General features: G+C 35.1%; 1 protein-coding gene and 1 pseudogene across 11 annotated transcripts in view; both read left to right on the top strand.

Moving 5' to 3' along the window:
• LOC105153659 (A-type potassium channel modulatory protein DPP6) overlaps positions 1-14185 on the top strand; it is a 635032-nt gene that overhangs the window by 611583 nt on the left and 9264 nt on the right. The gene's annotated exons all lie outside the window — the stretch shown is intronic.
• Positions 4484-12222, top strand: LOC147909126 (uncharacterized; annotated as a pseudogene).

Genomic DNA, 14185 nt, shown 5'->3' with positions numbered 1-14185 from the left:
AATGAAATTGTAGAATTGCATGTTTTAGATACTTGTTTATGTCATGTATTTCGTACGATCCTTCGAGAATAACAATTTCTTTGTCATCTTCATCAAAGTAAAACTTATTACTCGACGAATTTTTTAGATATGGTAGGTTTCAAAGTCTGTCAGACCGAACTCGTAATCGCCATCGCTCAAATCTACGGAAAGTAGCAGGTCGCGAGAACGCTATTTTTACCGGTGAGTGTAAATGTGACATGTTTGAATGAATACTGAGTTGAAAGAGTTCAATGTCAATTCTTAAATTGATCAACCATCTGTAAAAACTGTAGACACAGTTGTCCACAGTTACTTTGATCGTAATGTATGTTGATAAGGCATGTGATTATACTTGATTTGCGTTACATCCAAATATCACACCAATTCCTTCGGCGATCAAAGATTGCCGAAAATATCAAAGTAAATAACATCTCTTCGCTTCGCGTACGCCACCCAATGAGTACCTGGTCCATCAGCATTATCCAAATTTACGATACTGCTCTCGTTTCGATACACTCCTCCTGTTGGTAAGGTAATATGCATAAAAATACCTCTAAAATATGGAATACGCATACGTTTTGCCAATTGTTGCAGTTGTATGTTGGTAGTTATATTCTTTGGCATTTTTATCGTTTCTTTTGAATTTTTTTTTTTTAATCTGTTTAATCTTTTTCGTTGAGACTCCTTGTCCATGCTTGTACGGAGCGAGGTAAACTCCATGACCTTCCATGACGCGATTATGTCGACATTTCAGTTCATCCAACTGATGTTGCACGGCTTTATTATCGTTTATAGTTTTTGCGACTTCTGCTGCGCCGCCGACTAACGAGTCGATTTCCAAACAGCGATAGAATATGCCGCCACGTTTTGCTATTCGTTTTTTCATCGGCTTTTTCTTCTTTTTCATTTTCAAGCCCATACCAATTTTCGTTTTGACTTTCATAGCCCAAGCAGCAGCTCTCTCTCCAAGAGTCGAATCTTTCGCGATAATCCGTTTCCGCGCCTCCTCAGCGAGAGTATTTTATCAGCTACGTGTCGTTTCATGAGATCTTTGCTCCGCGAATAAGCTATATCGTGATCAACACGCCGTGTCCAATGGATAATGCCGCGATCGCCTCTAGCCAATCGCTTTTCTAAATGCGTATCACAAAATTGATGTCCGGGGATATGCAACTCGACCGGAAGTGCGTTTATTGCGTGATTTAAAAAACCTCTGCTCTTTTTTGTTGACATTCGCTACAATTTTTTATAAATAGCGCTGGACCATCGATATGCAACCGATAAAAGAGCAAATTATAATGTTTCATGCATCGACGATGTTGCTGAATCTCTGAATCAGCCTTTATATGCTCGGGTAATCTGTCCCACAGTTGATCTATGTAATTCTTAAACTCTCGTAGTAAAATAATTTTATTAATATATATTCCAACTCTTTGCGATTAAACTATGTACATCACATGTGTCCGACACGATAAAAAGCATATTGCATACTGAGTGGTTTCGCTTTGCGCGCTTCTATAAATAGATCTGTTCTCGATCTGTTTTTCAATTTGTATCAGTGTCGTGAAGGGAGAAGATATAAAGTTCGTGCGACAATCGCAAATGATCAAAGTGACTAATGTCGACAATAAAGTACAGACTGAAAAAGAAGTATGCAAGCATGGAAACATGCTGCCGATTTCTATACGCGGTGTCATCTGCGGTCCATCGAACTGCGATAAAACAAACATGTTCATAAGTTTGCTAGAAAGTCCACATGGCTTACGCTTCAAGAACGTGTACTTGAAGTCGTGCAACAACCAAAATATCGATATTTGGAAAATTTATTAACATCGATTGAAGAAATCGGTTATTTTACATTTTCCAATAATAACGATGTATTATCATCGAACGAGGCGCTTCCAAATTCCATTTTTGTTTTCGATGATGTGGCAAGTGACAAACAAGGCGCGATCAGAGAATACTTTGCGATGGGCCGTCGCCTGCTTTTATCTGTGTCAAACATATGCAAAGATACCAAAGCATCTCATACGCGATAATGAAAATTTGTTGATCCTGTTCAAACAGGATGATACCAACCTGAAACATATATACAATGATCACGTAAACACCGATATATCTTACGAGAATTTCTGTGAACTGTGTCACTGGCAACAAAAGTATGGATTCGTAGTCATAGATAAAGACAGTGCGTTTACGAATGGGCCATCCAGAAAAGGATTTAATGAGTTTGCGATATCTTAACCTGACATATCGACGACTAACCTGGTTAGTCATTGTCGATACGTCAATTACGAAACGTCCTCCTCCTTCAAGTGCAATATTGATAACAGCAAAAAGCTCAAAGATCGCGAGAGGATAGAGAAACAATTTGCAAAAACGAGTGATTCGATTCGTAAAAAGTATCATGCTTTGAAAACCCGTAAAATAGAAGAAAATATAGCGTTGGAGAAACACTTTAAACCCATTGTAGAAACAGATTGTCGAAAACACTGCTGGTGAGGAATCTCAACGGATTAAGAAAGAAACTAATGTTGCGAAGAATAGAAATACTAAGAAAAGAAAACCAGAAGAAAAGAAAAAGATGATGATGAACATGATAATGATGATGATGATGATCATGATGACGGATGGCAATTTCTGTATGGATAATTCATGACTTCAATTAACACCATCTAAAAAACAACGTAAACAAGAATTAAACGTCGGATTCCAATTATGCGTCACCTAAATCACACAAATTATCGTACGAACGTTCACAGTACCCCTTAGTCGAAGATCTTTATGAAACGCCCAATGAGCCGCTTGAAATGTTAGTTAAACAATCATTGCAAACGCAACAAGTTCATGAAGAGTTGCATAATCAATTGGGACCACTTGGACAAAAATACATAAATATCCTTCTCGGTGATGACAGAGAAAAGATGATCGATCACGTTTATGGCGTATACCTCAGTGAGAACAGTGCGATGCTCGGTGATAAATAGTTCGATATGGACACGAATGACTTTGATCGTAGATGGAATAAAGTACAAAGGTATGCCTGGGTTGTATGAATTAATTTTCAAAAGAATTCCCGACGACACTATTTACACAGAGAATGATAAACTAGCATATAAAAGTATACTATTAGCAACGAATGCTCATAGTCATCCGCAGTCATAAAGCGGATAATTCAATATTGGGTAATAAAGGATACAAATATAAGAATATAATAGCATCCTTGGGGTCAGGTAAAAGTTGAAACGGATGTACCATGCGCTTGGAAACTAAACAACAAATCAAGTAAAAGTGTTGGAAAAGGTATAATACTACCATGACAATAAAATCGATTATCATTGGGATGATCCTAACGAGCTAGGATCGTCTCCGATTGCTTGAAATCTCGCGTCAGGCAGGTCATAACGCCCACGATAACGAAATATTGTCTATTATTGAGGAGCTTCGTAACTATGTACATGTGTACGTATATGTGTACATAGTTACATACTATACATAATATACATATTAAATATAATTTATAAAATATACTTATTAAATATATATATATATATATTAGGTGTACAACTTTGCTTTTGCCGTTTTTTTCCGAAATTTGAGGCTTTATTGTAAAAAACTGGTTATACATTTATGATTCAAAGTATTGTCCATCGCTGGTCACTACTTTCTCCCATTTTTTGGGCAGCGTACGAATCCCGCGTCGAAAAAACTGGTCATCTTTTGAGGCGATCCACGAATCGATCCAATTTTTTACTTCTTCATAAGACCGGAAGTGCTAGTAGCCAGGCTGTGTGCCATTGATCGAAACAAGTGATAATCAGAGGGAGCAACGTCTGGAGAATACGGCGGGTGGGGTAGGACTTCCCTCCATTTCAACGTATGAAACTTGACCACTTTTGTAACATGAGGTCGAGTATTGTTGTTGGAAAATCACTTTATCGTGTCTCTCGTTGTATTGCTGCCATTTGTCTTTCAATGCTCGGCTCAAACGCATCAATTACGTTCGATACTGATCGCCTGTGATTGTTTCAGTCGGTTTTAACAGCTCATAATATACTACGCCGAGCTGGTCCCACCAAATACAGAGCATGACTTTGGAGCCGTGAATATTCGATTTGACCGTCGACGTGGAAGCATAGCCGGGAATTCCCCATGATTTTCTGCGTTTGGGATTATCGTAATGAACCCATTTTTCGTCCCCAGTCACAATGCGATGCAGAAATCCCTTCCGTTTTTGCCTTTCAAGCAGCTGTTCACAAGCAAATAAATGTTGTTCAACATCTCTCGGCTTCAACTCGTACGGCACCCAATTTCCTTGCTTCTGAATCATTCCTATGACTTTGAGGCGTTTTGAAATGACTTGTTGAGTCACTCCCAATGATCGTGCCAATTCTTCTTGATTTTGACACTCAAGTAATGCCTCCAATTTTGCATCTTCGAAAACCTTCTCTCTTCTACCGCTATGCCGATCTTCGATGTCAAAATCGCCGTTCTTGAAGAGTTGAAATCACTCACGACACGTTCTGTCACTAATAGCCCTCAAGTATTTGAGAGCATTCGATGAGTCTCAGCCGCAGATTTCTTCATATTGAAGCAGAAAATTAAAACCTTCCGCAAATGACGAGAATTTGGCTCGTAAACTGATATTTTCAATCGAGAATAACTTTACGATGCAGACACAAATCGACTAATGGGGTTATATTGACAGATGCCCAAGTTTATTGTATGACGTCTATGATCTATTTATTTCGATCACCACTTACCGCTAAAGCCATCTAAAGGAAAACGACGGAAGCAGTACACCTAATATATATATATTATATATACATACTATATACAAATTTATTTACACCGATAATGTCTTCCAGGCAGCGTGGAACCTAATATGATATATCGCTTATCATCGTGCGGATTTAGAGCGATTTTTGTTTCCGAAATCGTGTACATCTCCTGCAATTTTGATCTAATGCACGACTGCCTGTGCGATATTTCGATTGCGTCGTTCAAGCATCGATAATCCTCGAACATTATGAATTTCTTGCCACAACGTTGCTCTTGACAACTTTTGCTTGAAGCCTAACGAATTCAGTCATAATGTCACCATTGTTCTCGTCTTTCATGAGACCAGGAACTTTTTTATTTGCGAGAATATCGTATGGGTTATCGATAGAGTAATCGCTCGTGTCAAATCTATTTATATCATGTTTCATAATGTTATATATTAGATGTACAAATAAATGTCCGCCGTTTTTTATCAAAAATTAAGCATTTATTGTGAAAGAACGATACATGTTTTATTGATGTAAGTCAAAATGTAAGTGCAAGTTCTTTTTGCGTTTGGCACGAATCTTCATTCAATAATGCTTCCAATTCCGCGTCTTCGTACACTTTCGGCCTTCTGCTAGGTTCTTTGTCTTCGACGTCCAATTCACCGTTCTTAAATTTTTGAAACCATTCACGACAACTTCTCTCACTTAAGACAGCCTCACCATATGCTTCTACAAGCAATCGATGAGCCTCAGCTGCAGATTTCTTCAAATTAAAGAAGTAAATCAAAAGTTCCCGCAAATGACGCTTATTCAGCTCAAAACTCGGCATTTTCGCACAAAAAAAAATATATGATGCTGATATACAATCACTAGTATTTCAAGGTTATGTTGTTGACAGATGTCCAACCTTACGATATAATGTTTCACATCAGACAATTTTAACCATAGCTTGTTAGTGGCGCCGTCTTTTGTCAAACGCCGGAAACTTATTTGTACACCTAATATTATTTATACAAAAAATGTTGCTGAAAATATTTATAATTTTTTTTTATTATTAAATGTATATACGTACCTATCGCAAAAGTATTCCCTATTTGTGTGACTTCTAGCCGGATGTAGAGCGGCTACTACTGACCACGCGAAGCACGTGTGGATTGCACGTTGATTACTGCTTTCTTTATTTTAATCTTTTGCGGTAACTCGATATAGCATTCCGCGTGCAACAGATTGTACTTGTTTATGTTTACGATTAAATCCAGGATACGCGACAGCGTCCACCCGCTATCGCCCTCCTGAAATTTCTCCAGCGATATCAGGATAGGCTCGATGACGCGCGACGCATATCACTCTTCTAAATTAGAGGAATGGAAGAGTTCATAGTTTCTCGTACTGACTTTTATTCGTGCGTTTATCACCCGCTATGAATTCGCCCTTAAAAGCAGTGTTTATTTTAATGTTATCATGTTTCTGCATTACACTCTGTACATGTTCCACTATTTCTCTCGCATTTACAAGGAACTGGCGAGGCTCGATGTGCCTAGAGTTTATCACTGCACTGGTCATACGGTTTTCAAACGCTGTTTCGATTTCATGCCATCGAAGTCCTGCGCTGTACCCGACACCCACGAAACGCCCATGTATCAAATCCTTTAAACTTTCGAGTCGCGCGATACGAGCGATCAACGATTGTTTGATCCCAATCGATAATATCGTGGACGCTTAACACGACTCTGTTCCTCCAGTGATTCGATGAAATTATCGCAACGCTGTTCCCACGCGATGTACTCTTCTCGCGTATTTAATTGAGCGACTCGTGCCACCAAATCGCGCTTCGTTTGATCCATATTGTCACTCTGAACTGTCACTTGATTGCTGACAAAAGAAAAATCTTTTCGTTTTATACCTTAAGAAGATGAATCATTTCTTTGGTATGTTGCATGTTTTAATGTATTTGAATATGTTTCCGAAGGGGCGATTTTATCACGGTCGTAAAGATAAGTCAAAATATTTTTGAAAAGAATGGGAACAGACTTTATTATTATTGGCGTCGATTCCATAGATAAAAAAGGTTCGATATGGTCAAAGTGCATTCTTATAACATGTATCTGCATAGTTTGACGTAGGATTGAAAATGAAAAAAAAAATCCCCTCCATTTTTGGGATATGTAAAAAAAAGTGAAAGGGAACACTGTTTAAAAGAAGAGTCCAGCTAACATTATCGCATCAGTCTCAAAGGAAATCGAATAGTAAAAAACTCTTGAAAATATACAGCGAAAAGATGAACTATTATGTTCCAATTCAAACGGGAGGTGAAACATATGAGAGACAATAAGTTTGTGTTCAATTATATAAAATTTTGTTTACACGCTTTTGGTATATGTTATACATTTTTTTCTACTGACCTGTATTCTTCTTTCTTTAATAGCATATCTTCTTATCTTCGACATCTTGTCATACACCTTATATTTTGAGAAGGAGATTCGCATTGACACTTACAGCTTATAAATATCTGGACTTTGGAATCAGTGTAGGATTTATGTCCTATGTAAAAATTGTGATTGGTGATAATCGAGGCAATTACATAATCTTGTTTTACGACATGGAAGATGTTCATTGAGAGACGTGCAAATGTGACGTGCAATTTGAGCGTGCAATTAGTGCAGTCAAGGTTTCCTCCTCTCTAACGATTCAAGATTTAATTGTGGAACTTGTTAAAATTGAATATAATATAAAATATTAATAAATAATATAAAATATTAATAATGAATATAATATAAAAATATCATTGCATGGTATGCTTGCACATGAAGCCAAAAACCATTCTTTTCATGTTTGAACTCAAACATTGCATCGAATATGTATACTGTGAACTGTGTCAGTATACTTACGATGTTAGTGAGAAATTTAAATATTTTGTGATTTTTTTACGCCAAAATTGTATTACTAATCAATGCAATGCTGCAAATACTTTGCACAATTATGATAAAAATTCTATTATAGAATGTGAACTAATAGCTTATGCGTTAGATAATATCGTATATGCTACATTACATAAAATAAATGTATGTATTAAACATATTATTCAGTCTTCAAAATGATTCATTTCTACCATTCCGTCCCATTATCTTTTTTCTCAACTCCAAGTTAGTAGATAAGAAAGCGCGCTTTATCGTTTATATTACATTAATAAAAATATTATTATAATTTGTTACTAAGTTACATCATATAAAAATCATAAATATCTATTTAAGAAAATCGCATACAAAAGGAGAAAAGAGAACGTAGGAGAGAATACAATGGGAGGAAGAGAGAGCATGAATAATAGGGGCGCAATGAGCGAGTCAGAGAGAACTGCATCCTATAACGGATGGGAGAGAGAGAGGACAACGGATTAAAAAGAGAATGCAACGAGAGAGAGGAACAATCCTCCCCCTCTAACGAATTCCGATGACGCGCTTCCCCTTCTCAGCGTTTGTGTGCTCTTTCCCCCTCCCCTGATCCTTCACACACACATACATACCGCATATACGTATACGCATTAACACATAGTGGTCCAGAATCCGTCTAGCTATTCTACTTATTAGTGATAATAATTAGTTATAATAATAGTAATAATAATTAGTTATAATATTAGTAATAATAATTGTATTCATAATTTTACACGAACGACCGATTTTATTAAAGTACATACTTAGAAATTTAGAACTAATCTGGAAATAATTTTGTTATTAAATAATTACGTACGTATCTCAAGCATGACGAGTAATGTTGCAAATAGTTTTAACATTCTAGCAATTAGTTTGAATGTTCTATACAATTATTTTGATAGTCCAACAAAATTATTTTTAGACTTGTGTCAAATTAAAATATTTTAGATAAGGGAGACCGAGGCTAGTAGACTCATTTTTCAGTTTCGAATTTTTACAGATAAAATTAAGAGACTTATCGAAAAACTGAATTCTACATCACTACTACATACATTTGATTACCTAATAATATTTTAATAATAAAGGGAGGGGATTGTTAACTAATATGAAAAAAATGCATTTTTCTAATGCATTTCATCTGATTCAACTGCCCCGCCACCAGAGTAAGATGACTAATGATATAAGGTAATTTGAATATCACTATTAAAATGAAGATTAATATCATTTATATTTATGTATATTTTAAGGTACATTTTTGACTACATATTAACAAAACTTTTATAAAAATGTATTTTAAACAGAAACATATATATTATAAAATGAAAAAATATAAATTTGTACCTTGTTATTAAATAAATAACAATTTATCTAATCCTTAATAATCGTTATTCGAATTGTAGTTATAGCTAACATAATATGATAAGTTATATTTTATGCATTTAGAATGTGCCCACATGTTCACAAAATCATCCTTTTAATTATTCTTAATGTTTTCACATTATTATTATACTACTTCTATTACACTTAAAATCGTAATTTTACGAAAGAAAGGAGGATATATGAAACATATATGGAACATTTTATATATAATTGTATATATTTATGAATATTTATACATAAATGTTTATATATAAGTTCATAAACATATATAATTTACAATATTATATTATGTATGTTTGTACATATTTATACATGCATGAAAAATTTTTTATATACGTTTAACTATTATTGCATATTTTTATTATTAAAATTCATTAAAACTACAAAAATTATTGCATTGTTCCCGTACAGCACATTAACATTGAATTAATATTTTAGAAACGTTGATTTGCAACATTACGAACATTGCAGTAACATCGCGAAATGTAGATTCAATGTTGAAGAGACGTTGCAGGAACGTTTAATATCCATTGAATTGCAATATCTGTGAGAAAAAATAAAATTTCTCATATAAATTAATTCAATTTTATTATTAAAATAAGTATTATTGATTAACATCATATTTCAAAGAGACACGTGACAAAATTATAATTGAAAAAAAAAACGTTTCCCCCTCATTTGGGAATTAATTTCCTTATTTTCCTAAACGGAAGACAAATCTTTACAAGATTTATACAAGATTCCTATACGTTCTGATTCAAAAATTTACGAACCAAATTTTATATTCAAAACGATTTTTCAAAAGGATTTTTTTATTGTTCTCTCTCTTTTTACTATGTAGCAAATGATAGATTTCTTATCCTAATTTTAACGATTAATATTTCGATTCACAAGATAGAACAATGCTTCTTTTTGCTAAATTCGTTCGTTTCATAGAAGAATATGTCGAATGAACCCAGTTTTATCGGGATTGGACATCAGGGAACTAAATTTATAATATTTATCACCGAGGTAAATCTCTTTAAAGGAATGAAATATTGTCGTTATTTTTAAAAAGTGAAATATTTTCACTCTTTTTCAAAACTGACTGTATTTTCACTCTTTTAGAGTGAGATTTCATTTCAAAAAGTTTCCCAGCAAACGAGAATGGATTGAAATGATTAAAATGGATTCAAATTATCAGAAATATTGATTCACGAATGTTAAAATGAATGCTTTTTAATTCTGAATGCATTTTTATTTATTTATAGGAATTGCATATCTTTATGCCTTTCAATCTAAATAATCTAAAATAATATTAGCTTTTTCTGCGCAACACAAACAACACACAAACACATTGTGAATACTGTTCAATTCAAAATTTTGAATAGGAAATGCAGTTTTTCAATCCAATTGCATTCAATTGAATCTAATTGAATCCAATTGAATCCAATGAAATCCAAAAAAAAGTATTCGCTCTTTTTAAAATACGCATTCGGATAGAAAAAAATTTCAATCCATTCTCGTTTGCTGGGTTGAGAGTAGGTACTATCAAAGTCGTCATTAATTATATGTATAGTCCTGTGTTGTGTTAACCTACTAGCCTCTCGTCATTTTTTAAAAACATTAACAGTATACGATAACAAAGACAAATAAATAAAAAAAATCTGTTAGACATAGTAATAAAAATCTTTTTTATTACTATGTTGTGGTTAGTCTACTGATCCCGATCTCCTCTACTTTCGCATAGAGTACCTATAATAAAAGTACGATCTCCAACAGAGTGTAAATAAGGTAAAACCGGAAATGCATCGAAACGCAAGCGCATTTTCAAATGTGAAGTATAAAACTAAAATTATACATATAACAATGGGTGCGTTCAGCAGAACGTTTTATGAATGTCTGCTACAATAAGATCATTTCTATAAATCTTAAAATATAATTTTCGTCTTCCCTCTTCTTCGTTTTTATACAATATATTAGTGCTTTGAAGAAATCAATCTGGATAAAATTAAATAAAAAAATTATATGCATAAGCAAATACACACACACGCGCGCGCGCACGCACGCACACAATCAATGATGAATCATAAAAATCAATCAATGATGAATGAAAAGGAAAATTAATAAAATAATTTATTTTAAATGCCTAATTAATTACCAAGGTATTATATTTCACGGTAATATTCCAATAGAAATCAAAATAGAAATTACAATCTGTAATATTATTAAGAAAAGAGATAGCGAGTAAGATTTGTGATGCGTAAGGAATTTCTTTATTTGACTAAGAGCTCCTTGCGTAATGAGCTTAGTCCTGATAACCATTTTGGTCCTTATTGGAGGCCCGACAAGAAGGGGGCATATTGGAAAGAAACGAGCTATATTGGAAGACAGTTATTTTGCGTTTTTGTAAGATATAACCTCGTAACCCAAGCTTAAATCATTGTTTTTTGTATATCCTGACGACAGAAGATCCTTACAAAATCAGAAATGGGATTCGTGGTTAGCAATATCGCTATGAGGCTCGACAGAATCGAATAACCCTGTTCGGGAAGGCACGAGAAGATTTGATGAGCGAATCAATAAGCCAAGAATCTATTGCATACAAGGATAAGTCCGAAGACGACGAGAATCAGGAATAAGATCCCAAGTCGAGGATATGATATGGCAAGTATGATATGGCAAGTGTAAGTAACACATATGTGCAAACCTGCAGAAGTTGAGCGAGCGATCAGCTGCTTATTCGAATACAGAAGTGTGCATAAGTGCAGAAAACCGCGAGAATCAGTTTAGCGGTTATGAAAAATTACAGAAACACGTATCGGATACGTTAGACAGAAGTGTGCATAAGTGCATAAGTGCAGAAAGCCGCGAGAATCGGCGGTGACGAAAGTTGCGGAAGCAAAAACGCCTCACTTTCGCGCGTGACGAGGCTCAACGATCGAGAATCGATAAGGCAGTAAGGTGGCGAATTAGGTGATAAGAGAATTACCGACATAGTACGATGAAGGATCCCAAACATTCACGTTAGTGGCGCTGAAAGAAAAATTATCACAACTAAATCTGAATGTCAGCGATAAGAAGATCGAGTTAATCGCGAGATTAGATGAAGTAGACTCTACCCATCGGTGGATACAAGACCTTGAGGAGATGAGCGGTGCGAAAGAGGGAGCCATAGGAGAGACTGATCGAAACATCACGACGAACGAGTTCTTGTTCGTCCTCCAAGGAACTTCACAGGATGTATCTGCGAGTCTGTTGCAGAAAGAACGTGAACTCGATAAGCGAGAGAGAGAATTATTACGACTCGAGGTCGAACTTATGCAACGAAAGAATGAACAGTTGCGTTCAAATATGGAATCGACTTTTGCCGCTGATAATGCCAATACAAGGATGGAAGAACATAAGGTCAATCTAACTAATCTAAAAAAAAAAATGTCGTTATTTGACGGTAAGAAGACTTCATATCAGTGTTGGAAGGAGCAATTATTATTGATGGTGCGACGAACATATCAGTTGAATGACAATATAAATTTTTGCTAGGAGCGAAGTTAATTCAATATGCTAAGGAGTGGTTTCACTCGATGCCTACGTATATTTCTTTGCCTTTCAATGAATTACTAAGGCGTATGGACGGAATGTACGGACAACAGGAAACTAAACTGACGCTAAGAAGACAGTTTAAAAACAGAATGTGGCAGTATGATGAGACATTTGCGGAATATTGTCACAAAAAAAATCATCTTAGCCAGGTTTCCGTACCATTAACAAGGTTTCCATAGACGAAGAAGAGATAGTCAACTACGTCATTGACGGGATTCCGATCAAATCAATCAAAAATTAGACAATGATGCAACAGTTCCCTGATACAAAGAGCCATGGAGAATACTATTTTTAGATCAGAGCAGAAGACGATGCACAAAACGAAGAAGACATCAGACAAGAAACGTGGTGAAGACGAGTTCTACTAAGACAGTCGAGATTGATTCTAATGTGAAGCGGGAGTTTAAATGTTACAATTGTAACAAGATGGGGCATATAGCCACAAAGTGTCCGAAGCCGAAACGCGGAAGAGGAACATGCTTCAAATGTTGGCAGATAGAATATCAATTTAAGGACTGTTTTTCAAAAGAGTTCGTGAAGAACGAGACTGGCAACGAAGGCAAGAGGAAAGCGGATGTCAACATTGTCAACAGTGCGATTAAGGTACAGGCAATTTTTACAGAGAAGTGAGTTACCAGCTAAAGAACGAAACAGACGATTTCTCGGTGAATTGCAAATTTGACACGTTGCTGAACATGGGTAATCCTGTTAGCTTTATGGAAGACATTTTTATACCTCCGAGCTTAATTACACCAATTACTTTAGATAATACTAAATATTACGGATTGAACAACAGCGAATTAAAAGCGAAGGGACGCGTGCTAGTTAAAATGACTTAACGATTCGGAGCCGAAACAGGTAATATTACTAGTTGTACCGGTAGGATTGATGAAGTCCTCCATAGTCGAGACATTTTGAAACAATTTTTTTATAGAGAGAAACCATCTTATGATGAAGAGGCGAAAAATTCGCGGTAATTCGAGAGATATTAAATATTCACATCGATGAAAAATATCTAAACGAAAAGTTAAATATTAATCCCGAGATTGATAATAAAACACAAATGGATAAAAGAATTATTTGTTGAAGAGTATGTCAAACTAATGTGATCGAAGCAACCTCAAGTTGATGTCAAGATCAAATTAAGATTAAAGAAAGACAAATCTTTTCCATTTTTTAGTAAGCAGATCCTTGATGCTGAAAGACGAGAGCTTCGTGTTTTTTTAGACTTGGAAAAACAAATCATACGTTCAAGCGAATCGGAGTATGCTTTACCAATCGTCCTGGTACGAAAGAAAACCAGAGATTTGTGACTATGCATCAATTACCGCATATTAAACGAGTTATTAATGAGGAATAAGTATCCGTTACCGAATATCGAGGACTTAATCGATTCGTTATATGATTAGAAATATTTTACACGATTAGATTTAAAGAATGGTTTTTATCATATCAAGATAGATTCGGAAGATTCGATTAAATATACGGTCTTTACTACACTATTTG

The sequence above is a fragment of the Acromyrmex echinatior genome, chromosome 7 (assembly GCF_024713525.1).
Source record: "Acromyrmex echinatior isolate Ae372 chromosome 7, ASM2471352v2, whole genome shotgun sequence".
In the NCBI taxonomy this organism is placed as follows: Eukaryota; Metazoa; Arthropoda; class Insecta; order Hymenoptera; family Formicidae; genus Acromyrmex; species Acromyrmex echinatior.
Note: the sequence above shows the minus strand (reverse complement) of the source record. Positions and strands in the feature narration are given on the sequence as shown.